Source organism: Melozone crissalis, unplaced genomic scaffold, assembly GCF_028551555.1.
Source record: "Melozone crissalis strain CALT ecotype California unplaced genomic scaffold, PUWL_Pcris_2 ptg000140l_1, whole genome shotgun sequence".
Classification (NCBI taxonomy): domain Eukaryota; kingdom Metazoa; phylum Chordata; class Aves; order Passeriformes; family Passerellidae; genus Melozone; species Melozone crissalis.
Window position 1 is genome coordinate 686,575 of NW_026535913.1, and position 14,165 is coordinate 700,739.

Genomic DNA, 14,165 nt, shown 5'->3' on the forward strand with positions numbered 1-14,165 from the left:
ATATATCACATCATAGGCATGTTTTTGGGGCATATTGGCCCCGGAATTGGAGGCAGAGACTTAATGCACTCCCCGCCCTTGAAGAAAATTTAAAAAAAAAAAATTAATTAAGTCTTAGTGTGGTTGGCATATCTCTGAAATTTTGGAAAATATAAATTTATAGTGTTCCTGCCTAACCTTTTCCCTGTTCTTTTCATTGTAATTATTTCTTCTTAACTAGCCAGAACAGAGAAATGGAATTTAAAAGGGGACAAGCAAACCCTGTGGGGCTATGGGTACCAAGGAAACAAAAAGCACCAGTGACTAGATCCCAGAATATTACCTTTGCTCCCGAGAAGACTGGCATCTCGGCCCTTGGTTGCAACCCAAGGGGCTTTGAGAAAGGTAGAAAGGTAGATTTCCTGAGGATTATTTTCGCTGTGATCATTATGGTACCCTGGACGGTTGGCCAAAGTCAGAGAGCCGCACTAGACCGAGTTTCGGCAATGAAAAAGCAAACAAGGCAAAACCCAAGTCCCAGTAATTTCAACATTTGTGACTATTGCAATCACCCTGTGTAGATTAAGGACAAGATGAAATCTGTGTTTGTGATACACCTATATGTTAGTTCTGCTTGCTACAATCACAGCAGTTTTATAGATGTTTGTATTAAGGAAAGAAAGATGTATTGGGTAAGGAAAAATTTGAGATATAATAGACAAGCTCCTTATCCCCATGATGATCAAATTTGCCCTCAATATGGAAGATTCTTTTGTTTTGAAAGAGATGATAATGGAAACGATCCAAGTACAGGGAAACCAGGCACTAAAAGAAAAATGGAAAGAGAAAAAAAAAAAGAAGAAAAAGAAACAAAGGGGAATAGAGGAAAAAACAGGAGAAAAGAGTCAACAGAATTGGCTGAACTGTATAAACAACTAAAACAGCACTACAAAGATTGGGATTTGCCAGCCTCGAATAAGAATCTGTTTGTGGGATTGATACAAGAGATTGCTACAGAATTGGGATTATCCAAATGTTGGATTTGTAGAGGTCTAAAAATGGCTGAAAGACGGCTGTGGAAAAGTGAGAACTTACCTCCAGAGCAATTTTTAAAGTAGAATCGCACCCAAATTTCTGGAACATTGAAGTGACCTGAAGGATGGATTTTAAGCCATCAAGTAATTAGAATCATTTGTGTAACTCGAGAAAGAAGGAAATTTAATAAAGTAGTGGGGCATACTCTTTGTAAATCCACATTAGTAGTCAATATGGATAATTGTTCAAAAGTTTGGTGACCTGAAACCCCTATAAGATATTGAGGATCAATAAAAAAAAAAATTGTGAATGGGATGAACAGATTAATTTATGCTAGTACAGAAGTCCTGGAGCTAACCCCTACCAATCCATCGACAGCCTGAGGTCATATTGAGAACAACTGGAGAAAACTGATAAGAAATGGAAAGCCTCAGATGGGATATATTGGATTTGTGGGCAACGAGCATACAGTGAGTCACCTCAAAAATGGGGAGGAACCTGTACGTTCAGAGTAATACAACCCTCCTTCTTTGCTCTACCGAGGTCTAGGAGCAATGTGTTAAGAACTCCTCTGTATGAAACCCTGCAGCAGAGTAAAAGGGATTTGAATTTCAACTTTCCAACAGCAGGAGGGAACCAAAAAGGATGGGAGGACGAGTGGCCTGCAGAATGAATTATAGCATATTATGAACCAGCAAGATGGGCTCAGGATGGGTCATAGGGATATAGGACCCCAGTTTACCTGTTGAATCGATTAATAAGGCTCCAAGCAGCAGTAGGGGTAGTGTCAAATCACACCTCCAGTGCTTTAAAAATGTTAGCCAGGCAATATACACAAATGCGGGCATTTGTGTACCAAAATAGGATTGCCCTAGACTATCTGTTAGCAGAAAAAGGGAGAGTTTGTGGGAGATTGAATGAATCTGAGTGCTGTGTAGAAATTGATGATTATGGGGAAGCTATCACAGAACTTGCAGAAGAAATTAAAAGAGTGGCTCATGTGCCCGGTACAAAAGTGGAATTCAATCTTGAAAGCAGATTGGTGGGATAACCTCTTTGGAAGCGTTTGGAAAAAAAAGTTAGAGTTCATGTTGTTATGCTCAATTCTGGGACTTCTGTTTCTGCTTTGTATGATTTTGTGTTTTATTAAGCTAATTCACTCAGTGATTCAGGGGATGCAGATTACAACAATGTCTCTAGATTCAGAATCAGCAGAAAAAGGAAAACCAAGATCTATAATCGAAAAGCTGAATCGACCCCTGTTAAAGAACAAAGACCTAAAAAGATTGAAATAGAACAAGAAATGCTAACTAAACTTGAAAGAGAGTGTGAAAGACTAGAGGCAGTAATAGAAATGCTAGAAAAGTTTGAAGCTGAAAAGAGACAACAAGAAAACCAAAATTCTGAAAAAATACAAAAGATATCAGAGCATAGCTTTATAATAAAGCACAAATCATAATGATCAAGAAGATAAATGGGGGATTTGTGATAAATAGGTATGATTCGTGCTGATAAAAATTGAAACAGTAATTGATATTGATACAGTAATTAATATTTGGGAATAATAAAATAGTTAGAAGTTGTAATGCAAAAGAAGAGAGGGAGAGGAGGGGCTCCACCCTCCCCCTCCTGGCAGATGTTTTCAAGGATCACAGGAAAGAAGCCAAAGATGTCATTGCTAAAAATGAGCAAAAACCTGGTTGGGTCCCAGAAAATGCTAATTATAAGGGATTTAATGCCTTGATATGTAGACATAGCGATATGTTAGTCTTGGCTTACATTGTACTGGCTTGGTGCGCATGTGTAACCCAAAGGTGAATTAAAGGACACAGAGGAAGACTACAGAGCCTTCATCAGTGACGACCCCCAAAGACTTGTGCGACCACCAAACCGAGTGGTGGCGCACGGGTGGTAAAGGTGGTAATGAAAGCGGAGATAGAGATATGACCAACCGAAAATGGGAGGAGATGGTATTGACACATGGCATATAAGGGATGATTTTCACTTAGCAAGCTTGTACGTGAGGTGGCAAGGGTCCCAGAACCCTGCCCTCCATACCCCGTGGTTATCTTTTGCTTATGCGCTATTATTGGAACCAAATTATCCCTTATTTTATTGAATTATATTGTATCCAATTTATAGTTTTTTATTTTAACTATTCATTTAAAATTGCTGCTACTTTTAATATTGTTTGGTTATTTTTATGATGGGATACTTGAGCAAACATAACAAAATTCAATCTGCTATCTTAAAAAAAAAAAAGCAGAGAGAACTTTTTGTCCTATTTTCTTTTCCTTTTTATTGTTTGATAACTACAATCCCCAGTTGATATTGACCCCCAGCACCTTCTAATGCAGTCGGAATATATACAAATATCAGGACCCTTCATGGCTGACAATCAATTGCACTTTATTCCCACCCCCTCTCCACCATTTCTTTTATCCAACCCCTGGCACTCCTATGGATCAAGAATGGTATGGCCAGCAGGAGCAGGGCAGGGATTCTTCCCCTGTGCTCAGCACTGGTTGGGCAGCATCTCGAGTGCTGTGTCCAGTTCTGGGTCCCCCAATTTAGGAAGGACCTGGAGGGGCTGGAGTGTGTCCCAGAAAAGGGCAAAAAGGCTGGGGAGAGGAGACGAAAGGGCAAACAGGGATGGGCTATTTGCCCTTTTCCAGGGCAGGAACAGGGGTGGGCAAAAGGAAGAAATTACTACCAGGGAAGAGTAAAGAAAGCAAAGGTGAAGGCAAGGAAATGCTCAGGGCAGTTTCAGGGTGGCTGCCAGGCAGCCCTGGCTCTGAGCAACAGCGTCTACAGTGGGACAGGAAACTCCCAGCTGATGGGAACAAACTTTCTGGCTGACTGCAGAGGCCAGGACAAAGCTGAGTGGTTTCCCTGGTGTCCCCCAGCCCTTGCTGGCCCCAGGGGCTGATGGCATTTGTGCTCCCTCAGGTTCATGTCCCCACACCAACAGCATGGGGGTGCTCCCGCCTGCTGTGTGCAATGCAAAGAGGGGCTGCTGAGCCAGTGCTGCCGTGTCTGTGCCTGCAAGAATGGGGCACCTGTGTGAGCTGGGGGAGAGGCCAGGGCTGCAGAGGGGGGATGTTGTTGGCAGCTGCATGAGGATGCTCTGGGACGCTGCCCTGGGCAGTCCAGCCCACTGGGGATGGATCAGCCCCTGCTCTGCTGCTCCTTCCTTCCCATCTGCCCCAGGGCCCTTGCAGAGCCCCAGCCATGCTGTTTGCCCCCAGCCTGCCCACGGCCAGCCTGGGGCTGCTCACGGGGGTTTTGTGTGCTGAGCATTGGCCTGGCCGTGTTCTTGAGAGAGCCTGGGCAAGGAGCCTGGAGCCCCCAGGCCCTGGGCTGAGGCGTCAGCACTGCCCCAGCAGTGCCCATGGCCTGTCCCTGCTTCAGCCCCGGCACTGCCACACCCAGGACTGCACCCGGCCCCGAGAGCACTCAGGCCCTGCAGCAACACCAGGGCCACCAGGGCAGCGGGGCAGGGCCACGGCAGCAGCACTGGCAACACCAAGTGCTGCTGCTGCTGCTGGGCACAGCTGCTGGGCCAGCACTGATCTGCCCCCAGCTCTGCACACAGACATTGCTGCTGCAGCTCCAGAGAAGGAACAAAAGGGCATCTCTGCAAAAAACTTTCCTGGGAGATCCTTTAGTTCACTTACAGCCACTGAGAGCACAGCTCCTCATAGAAACAGGTTGTGGGTCACAGTAAAGGAGAAGGGAAACAAAATGAGAAATGGCACAATGACATCACTTTGTAGACAATACTTTAAAATTAAAACAAAGGTAAAGAACCTGCAAAGTGAAACTAACAAAAAGTATTGAAGATTACTTTTATTACAAGTGATTGGCAGAAATAGGCCAGTAGTTTAATGTTTCTGAAAGCATCCAGTCATCAGTGCCCACATGGAAGCCTTGAGCTCCTGGTTCCTCAGGCTGTAAATGAGAGGGTTCAGGGCTGGAGGCACCAACGAGTACAGAACTGACAGGGCCAGATCCAGGGATGCGGAAGAGATGGAGGGGGGCTTCAGGTAGGTAAAAATGGCAGTGCTGAGAAACAGGGAGAGCACGGCCAGGTGAGGGAGGCAGGTGGAAAAGGCTTTGTGTCATCCCTGCTCAGAGGGGATCCTCAGCACAGCCCTGAAGATCTGCACATAAGAGAAAACAATGAACACAAAGCAGCTTGAGGCTACAGAGACACTTACAGCAAGAAGCCCAAGTTCCCTGAGGTAGGATTTGGAGCAGGAGAGCTTGAGGATCTGGGGGATTTCACAGAAGAACTGGCCCAGGGCATTGCCATGGCACAGAGGCAGGGAAAATGTATTGGCTGTGTGCATCAGAGCATAGAGAAAGGCACTGGCCCAGGCAGCTGCTGCCATGTGGGCACAAGCTCTGCTGCCCAGGAGGGTCCCGTAGTGCAGGGGTTTGCAGATGGACACGTAGCGGTCGTAGCTCATGATGGTCAGAAGGGAAACCTCTAATGACATGAAAAACACACAAAAAAAGAGCTGTGCAGCACATCCTGCATAGGAGATGTTCCTGGTGTCCCAGAGGGAATTGTGCATGGCTTTGGGGACAGTGGTACAGATGCAGCCCAGGTCACTGAGGGCCAGGTTGAGCAGGAAGAAGAACATGGGCGTGTGCAGGTGGTGGCCGCAGGCTACGGCGCTGATGATGAGGCCGTTGCCCAGAAGGGCAGCCAGGGAGATGCCCAGCAAGAGGCAGAAGTGCAGGAGCTGCAGCTGCCGCGTGTCTGCCAACGCCAGCAGGAGGAAGTGCCTGATGGAGCTGCTGTTGGACATTTCTTCATTATGGACATTGTGAGCTTTTTAAAGACACATTGACAATTTGGACAAATTACCTTGAGTCAGTTCTATGCTATTTTCTTACACAAGCAATAAAAATTCCTTTTCTTTCTTTGTGGAAATTTCATTTACTTTTTTTTTTTGAGTTAAGAATTCGGCTGCTAAGTAACTGTGTGTTTTTAAGAACGGACAGAAATCCTGTTCTTGGCATTGCTCTCACCCTGAACACTGGGGAGCCCAGAGGGAAAACAGGCCTCCCTGTGCCCCAGAACAGTCAGAGCTGCTCATCCTAAACAGCTGCCCGTTGCTCATTTCACCTCCCTCTAGTACAGAATGGAAAAATTATTAACTGTAGTTATAAAAAACGTAGCCTTTTTGAACACTCCAGTTTCAAAATCAATCTCTCCAAACCCTACACTCTTCCCTGATGCTGTTGGCTGGAGGGATACCAAGGGTTGGCCTGGCTCTCTGCTGCCTCGAGTTGTGCCTACTGGGAGCAGTTTCTCTTTACCCAAGCCTTGTCCCTGCCAGTGCTGCCAGAGCCCAGCCCAGCCCTGGGGGCTCAGCTCTGCCCTGCAGACCGCTCCCAGCACAGGGCACTGCCCAGGGGCATCTCCCTGGCAGCAGGGCCTTAAGGGCAGGCCAGACAAACAGAGATGCTGCAAGCCAAGGTGCTGCTGCTGCTGTCTGTAGGGAGAGAAGGCTGAGGAGGCACTTTCTGAGGGAGATCTGAGGCCCATCTGCTGATGCCCAGGGTGACAGTGCAGGAGTCTCAGTGACACAGGCAAAGCTGACAGCCCCTTTCCCTTCCCTTTAGGAGAAAGCTGAGATCAGCCCTGGCCATGCAGCACCATCTCCACAGCAGGAGGAATCTGCCCTGATGGGGGTGGCTCCTTCCACCTCCAACTTCTCCCCAGCAGCGTCCATGGGAAGCTGCCAGGCAGGCTGAGAGCTGCCCCTGGCAGGTGGCACATGCCCTGGGCTGGCCAAGAGCCCTGAGGGCTGCAGGAGCTGCTCTGCAGGACAACCCTGGCTGCACATGCAGTGCATGTTCATGTCCCAGTCATGCTGTGCTATGGCTGCTTTTCAAGTCTGCTTTGAGCCAAATAAATAGGAGCGATAATATCAGGAAGGGGAAATTCTGAGCTGGCCCTGTTGTGCCTTCTCCTCCTGCTGCCTTTGCTGATCCAATTCTTGGCCAGCCCCCTGGCCTGTTGGCTCAAGATGCTGATCCCCTGGAAAACCTTTTTGTTCCAATGGGCTTCCAACACAGCCAGAGCTCTGAGCCAGGTCCTGGCAGGGCCATGTGCAGGCAGGACCTGGGGGCTGCAGCTGTTTGTTCCATCCCTTACCTGCTTGACTACCTGAGCAGAGTTAAGGACAGTGCAAATCTGGAGAAGATCTGGGTATTTCTGAGAGCTGAAAAGTTCTGGATGTGTCCCAGGCATGTCTGGAATCACTCTGTCTCCAGTGGTTTCCTCCTGTGTTAAACACTTGTCTACAGACAAGGCCAAACTCCCTCTTCCAGACTGAGCTGTGCCAGGAGTTACTGACCTCCTGTGCCAGGCTCTGGAGCTGCTCTCTCATCATGCCCAGATTTCCCTCTGGGAATGTTTGCCTGGCTTGAAACCACTGGCCTGAGCCAGCCTGGCTGAAGAGACCTGGGAGGTGGCCACAGACCCATTTGGTGAGCAGCAGACCATTGCCTCTTCCCAGGCTCAGCATCCAGCAGAGGATCTGACACCAGCCCCAGGCACACAAGCACAGAGCAGATCATGTCCCTGCAGCCCAGCGAGCTGTGATACCTCTGGGAATTTACTGGAAATCCCTACCACCTCTCTAAGGCTCTCAGGAACAACCATGAGGGAAGGAAATAAAAAACAAGCCCTCAGAAAAAACACAAAATGCTGTGTGAAGTACCTGAAATGCCCCCAACAGTTTAACTAGAGCATGGAGTAAGCTGAGAAAATGTATGAACAAACGAATTAAACAAGTGAGCACACAGCAGACAAGTTGGCATGTAGGTGTCTACTGAGAAAGCTTAAGCACAGCAAGGGGAGAAAAAGCAAACTCAAACCAAGGCATAATATCCCTCACATTTTGGAGCAGAGCTCTCAGACCATGTATCAGCCAAACCACTCCAAATTACCATCTGCCAGAATGTCCTTCAAAGAAAACAGGTCCACAAGTTTGCAAAGCAGCAGTTTAATGTTGTCCTATCAGATGAGAGGCTCTCTCCAAAGAAGATTTTTGCACTTGAGTAAGAAACACTACACAAAAGTGTGACTCTCGTGGCCACTGCTACACTGTCAGGTACCATGAGACAATGAATTTTTGGAGTCCTGGCCATGTCATGGCAGGTACATCTGGAAAGAAGCTCTTTAGCAGCCCCTGTCATTTCATAAGTTACCTGCAAATGTTTCCAGATCCTCTGCATGATCTTCTCTGTATGCAGAAAGAGTCTACATAAAGAACCTGAGCAAACCACTCTGGTATTGTTTCAGAGACAAAGATACACCAGAATATGAAGAGCAGGTTTTGTTTCTCATGTATCTTCCTGTCATCCCTAAATCAGGCTCTGTTTCAGACTAGAAGCTGGATCCTTCCCTGGTATAAACCTGGGTACCTGCTCCTGTCCATGAGGCCCATCACTCCACACACGCTGAGGCCCAACTGCATTGCATATGAGATTGCCAAGTAAATGCAGGTCTGTGCATGCACCATGTGTTAGACTAGGCCATAAATAATTTATGATGCTGGAGAAGGTGACTGTATTTTTAGGTGTAGAAATATGCAGATGAAACAGTCCTGACATTCAATTTTCACTCTGCACTTCTGATCCTGAATTTGAGTCCATCCAAAGCATTTCTAAAGCCTCTGCACCTCTGAATGAGCAACACATCCCCTGCAAAGCCCCAAAACCCATAAATCAAAAAAGGGGCACCAGGAAAACCCATGGAGCCCACAGGATACCTCCTGCAGCCAGCACTACACAGGATGCCCCAGCATAAGGAAGAGCAGGCTCCTTCCCCTGAACCTCAAACATTCTGCAGGTCAGTCTCCTCTGGATTCTGGCTGCTGACCCTTATTCCTGACCCCACATCTAATCAACATGCCTTTGATGTCAGAGGCACGTGTTCATGGGGCCCAAATCTCTCTCTAAAGACCACGGGAGCTGCTCAAATCAGCACCTTGCCATCCTGAGGCAGCCCAGGAGCAAGGATGAGGAAGGACAAAGGTGCTCACTGGGGTGCTTGTAACTGTACCCTCTGTTACATCTTCCCCCAGAGAGAGCTGTCAGTGGGACAGAAGGAGAATTATTCCTTCCTTGGACTTTGTAGAAACAGGGAGCCTAGGGAAACCAAGAAACAATCATAGATTCGACACCACATTACTTCTGGATGTGTCCAATGAGCAAGATAAGGACACACTGAGGAGAAGGGGAAACAGATGTTGCAAGGGCAAGGAAGGGGACAAGACAGTTTTGTGGTGTGTCACAACACAGCTTTTGGTCTCTGCTATCAGAAATAAACCAAGGGAGGTGGAGAGAGGCACAGAGCCCAGGTGAGGGCAGGTCTCACCTTGACAGGGCAGCTCCCAGGACAAAGGCAGTGTGTTCCTTCAGCGAGGCCTCGCTGCTGTTCAACCCCTCGATCACCAGCCGGAGCCCACCCATGGACAGGAAATCCTTGGCATTGTCCACCTGGGAGAGAGCAGCTTCCATCAGCACAAAGCCCTAGCCCCTGGAGAACACCTCCCTCCACACCCACAGCATCCCTTCCCTCCTGCTCTGACCAGCAGGGAGTTTTACAAGGGATTAAAAATTCCGAGGGAATGGCTGTGGCTGAGCTTAGCACAGCCCTGCCCATGAGCAGAGATGTCACAGCTGCCCAGGCACAGTGTCCTCATGGGAGGACATTGTCACACTCAGAAGGCATCACTGGAAACTCAAATACTTTGATTATAGCTATCAAAACTGCTCTTGACATGTACTTTGGCAATTCAGGTGGTGTCAAAAACTCAATATATCTGCTGATGTCAAAAAACTCCAGCTCTTTGCTCTCCCCTGAGCAAGCCTTTACTAGGGATCCAGGGAATTGCATGTTTAGCAAATGAAGTTAATTAATTGATGCTGTAATTGTAGCACCAGGAGTCAGGGATGTTTAGGAGCCTGTCAGCATCAACAGGGTGCAAAGGGGGCATGGGAGCGAGTAGCATGGGCATTTCTGGGAGTTCTCCATGAGTTCCATCAACAACTTCCCATGGACAAGGAAGGAAAAAGCCAGTCCCAGCTTGGAGGGGTCATCCAGGAGCTTCCCCAGGGAGCAGCCCCACAATGACTTTTCTAAGCAAACAATAATGGATTAACTGCCAGTAGGGAAAACTTTGCACATTAGTGGGAATTCATCAGCCTCTGGCTCTAAGTGGATCAGGGGCTAGCCAGGCACAGTCCCAGCGGGCATCTGCTCTTGGAGAGGAGATCAGAAAAGGCTCTGAGTGCTCACAGACAAAATTTAGAGAAACAGCACAAACTACTTCAAGTACAAAATTCAGTCCAAAGTCAAATCAATGCATTTTGGTATTCAATGATTTTTTTTTCAGTTTAAAAGAGGATCTGATGAATGCTCAGAACTGCCTGCACAGAAAAATCAGTTTCTGCCTGCACAGAAAAATCAGGTTTAGAAATTCAACATATCTCTCTGAAAGACAGGGACACAACAGCAATCGTTGACTGATGCAAACAGAATATAAAAATGAGTTATCAGCAGGGCAAGCCGACCCCCTGATGAGGTGGAACAGGACCACAAGCCATGCAGGGCATGTGGGACCCTCTTCTAGTCAATGACTTCATGCTCAGTGTTATATGTATCTCAACCATGTACCTTCATCAAAATTGGCCCTAAGTCAGATATTTCAGGTACCCAGGAGAAGAAGAAGCTTTGTGTCCTACAGGTCTGTTGTTACCAACCAAAGCAGGACCTGGGGAGCTCCAGCTCATCTCTGCTCCCCAGTGGGACAATACCCACCTGTCCCTCTGCAAAGCTGCTCTCTGCAGGTCTGCTGGGGCTGATTCAGGATTTGCAGCAGCTTTTGTATCCTTTCAGATGCTGTTCTTTTAACTGTCCCTATAAACCAGGCCTGCCAGAGCTCTCACTTTTCTGCAGACCCATCTTTATCTACAACGAAATCTATGCAGCAACCCAATTTCAGCTGCCAGTGGGTCCTTTTATTACTCAGCCTCTGTAAAAACTGGTTTAGTGCTGGAATCAGACATTGACTTCTGCATGAGAGGGAATATATGGACAGGCAGGAATTTGCATCCAGCAGCTGGAGTGGTAAAACCATCCCCTGCTGTAACCTCAGCAGCACCAGAGTCCTTTGTGCTGCCCCAGCATCAGTGAGACACCACAACAGCAGAATGTAAATTGTGCTGTTGTGCTGTAAAGCTTATTCTGAAGATGTGCTTATCTTTTTTAACCAGAGTCTGTTGTGAGAGCTCCAGTTCTAAAACTAACAAAATCCCCAAACTTAACAACTTGAAGGTATTAACCTCTCTGGGGAGCAGTGTATGCTGCAAGGCAGCAGCTTCTACCTCACTTCAGTCCACTGAAATCAGAACAGAAGAAAAACCAAAGATCAAAAGAGCTCTTGAGTAAAGTACACAGGCAAAGCAGGCGATGGGAGGGATGGGAGAAGAGCAAATATGACAGCAGTTATTCAGGGAGCAGGTTTGAATTGGAGGAGAAAGAAAATAGGGAGGGAAGGTGAGAGAGAAAATGTTAGAAAACAAGAGTGAGGGAAAGCAGCATTTCAACTGCACACGATGGAGAGGAAATTAGCAGAGAGAGATGGTGTAGCATGTCAGAGCAGAGGAGAGGGGAAGATAAGCAGAGTGAATAATTGAGAGAAAGAGCCTGCAATGCCTGAGAATGGGCCTTGGCTCCACACACTGCTGTGCAAGCACCGTGAATGCTGTTTATGAGTTACGCTCTGCCCTCTTCACATTTGCATTTGGGTTTTATGCGTTACAGATAACCCAGCAAGCCAAACCTTCCTACTCCTTCTCCAAGACAGGCTCCCGAACATGCCAAGCTGAATCGTGGCTGAGGAGAAGCAAACTAGAGCTGGCAACCAAAAGCTGAGCAAAGTCAGAGCCCTTGGGCTGACTCTTCAAAGGCAGGAGAGAGCATCTCCCCGGGCTGGGCACCAGCCATGGCTCCCACGGCACGCTCCGAGGCACGAGCTGCCCCGCACCCACTGCTCCAGGGTGACCATGGCAAAAAGCAGGGAGCAGCCTTTGCTTGCACGCCCTCCAGGGCATGGCATTTTCCACTCCACAGGGCATCCTGTGTCCCGGAGACAGCAGCAGGATGGCCGGGAGCTGAACAGTTCGGAAAAGCCACGACACGGCATGGTACTGCTCTGATGGAGGCTGGGGAAGGTGGGACTTGCAAAGTGGCCCTACACAAGTCCTTGGCCACCCACATCTGCAAGGATCCCCTGCTCCCACAGCAGGGCTGTGACTCGCTGCAGAGGAGTCCTGGCAGTTCAGCCCTTCCAGAGTTATGCAGCACCAGCGTCCTTTGGCTGCTGTTCAGTAATTACATTAAGCCACTGCTGCTAAAGTCAGTCCCAAGCAGAGATAATGCTCTGGACGCATTCAACTGACTGGAAGAAGAAAGAGGAGGAAAAGCCATGCTGGCTTAGAGACAAGTCATATTTCTTCTCAGCTTCCTGCCTGACGAGAAGGTGCTGCCCAGCCATCTGCCCCGACAGCGCGGGCACAGAGCAGCGCTGTGATCGGCGCACAAAGGAGCCCCTGTGCTCCTGCCAGCCTCCTGCCATTCCCCCTCTCTGACCCCTTTGATGCTGCATGTGTTTCCCTTTGATGCTCCAGTCCCTGCTCCTCTGCCATTCTGAAATTGTTTGCCCCATCCTGTGCTGCAGGGATTTTCTGCTGGAATAGTCCAGATTGCTATGCTGGAATTCAAGGCATGCCAAGGCATTTGGGGGTTGCTTTTTAGCACAATGGCCTGATGCTCTGGCACCCTTAATCAGGCAAGATTAGCCCTGAGTACAAATATGAAGCTCTTTGGGTGCCCATTGTTCACAGTTATTCTCTGAGTCACACAGATGCTGTCAGTGACACAAAAGCAGGGAGAACAAACAGCAAGGAAGCCTCTGCATGCCCACAATGACAATTCAGAGTGGAAATTCAAGACAAAGAGCCCTGGAAATAACACTTGTATCAGCTGGCACATGGACTCTCTCTCTCACAGCAGCAACACTTCAGCTGCCTGCCTCCAAATACCACATTTGGTTCAACAAGTGCTGTTCCAGTGAAAGGGCTTGCACTGGCACCTCCCAAGAGTTGTCCTATTCACCCTCTGAAATGACAAAGTGCCATTGGAAACTCTCCCAGTGCACTCCAGACTCTCCCCAGTCACTGGGGAGGGAGAAGCCAAGTCCCTTCCCACACGGCAGAGCAGAGGCTGGATGCCCAGACACCCTCCCAGGGGTGGCACCAAGGCAGGCACCAAGCCCAGGGCAGCAGAGCTCTGTGCCTGCAGCTGCATCCAAGGGGAGGTAGGAATGTGTGAGCTGAAAGCAGAGCAAGAGAGATCAGAGAGAGGGGGGAAAAGTGTGAGCACAAACCCCAGGAAGCGAGATGCCAGGAAATATGTTCACCCTCACACAGAGCTAATTAGCACAGCGAGGCTCTGCTTGCCACTGCTTACTCACACCAATGCAAAACAGGGGGTTTTGGGTGGCTGTCACCTTTCCTGGTACAAAGACGTTCTCTGTGAACTGATATAAAGGCACCTACCATCAACCACGGCAGCTTTCCATGGAAGCAGAGAGAAAGTAATTATTTTCGGAGCAACCACCACTCTACTTACCCAAAAATGGCAGCTAAAACACCATTTTGAAACATTAAGGAGATAAAAAAGGAAAAAGAGAAGATAAGAAAACCAGCCTGAGAACAGACAACAAATCAGGCAACCACCAGGATACTGCTGGCTCCTGGCCCAAGGGATGATTAATTCCAACCTGGATATAAAATAAGCCTGCACTAGTCCTCTGCTGTCTGTTATTGTCCCAGGATTATGGTAATTAAGCAATTTGTATTACCTGATACTGATAAGAAAAATAAAGCCCCGTTTATGACACCGTATCCCCTGGATTTTACACGGTAGTTACTGAGGCATTCTTGCTACCTGGTGAACATAACATTCGAGATCATAAAGCGCCGCGACTTTCTCATCCAGCGTGGAGGCAGAGCTGTTGAATTTGCTGATTAATTTAACCATAATTTCATAATCTGTTTCT

At 48.0% G+C, this 14,165-nt stretch overlaps 1 pseudogene; it reads right to left on the reverse strand.

Annotated features, from left to right (window-relative positions):
• Positions 1-1,885: 1,885 nt before the first annotated feature.
• On the reverse strand, positions 1,886-5,450 carry LOC128948636 (olfactory receptor 14J1-like; annotated as a pseudogene).
• Positions 5,451-14,165: the final 8,715 nt, after the last annotated feature.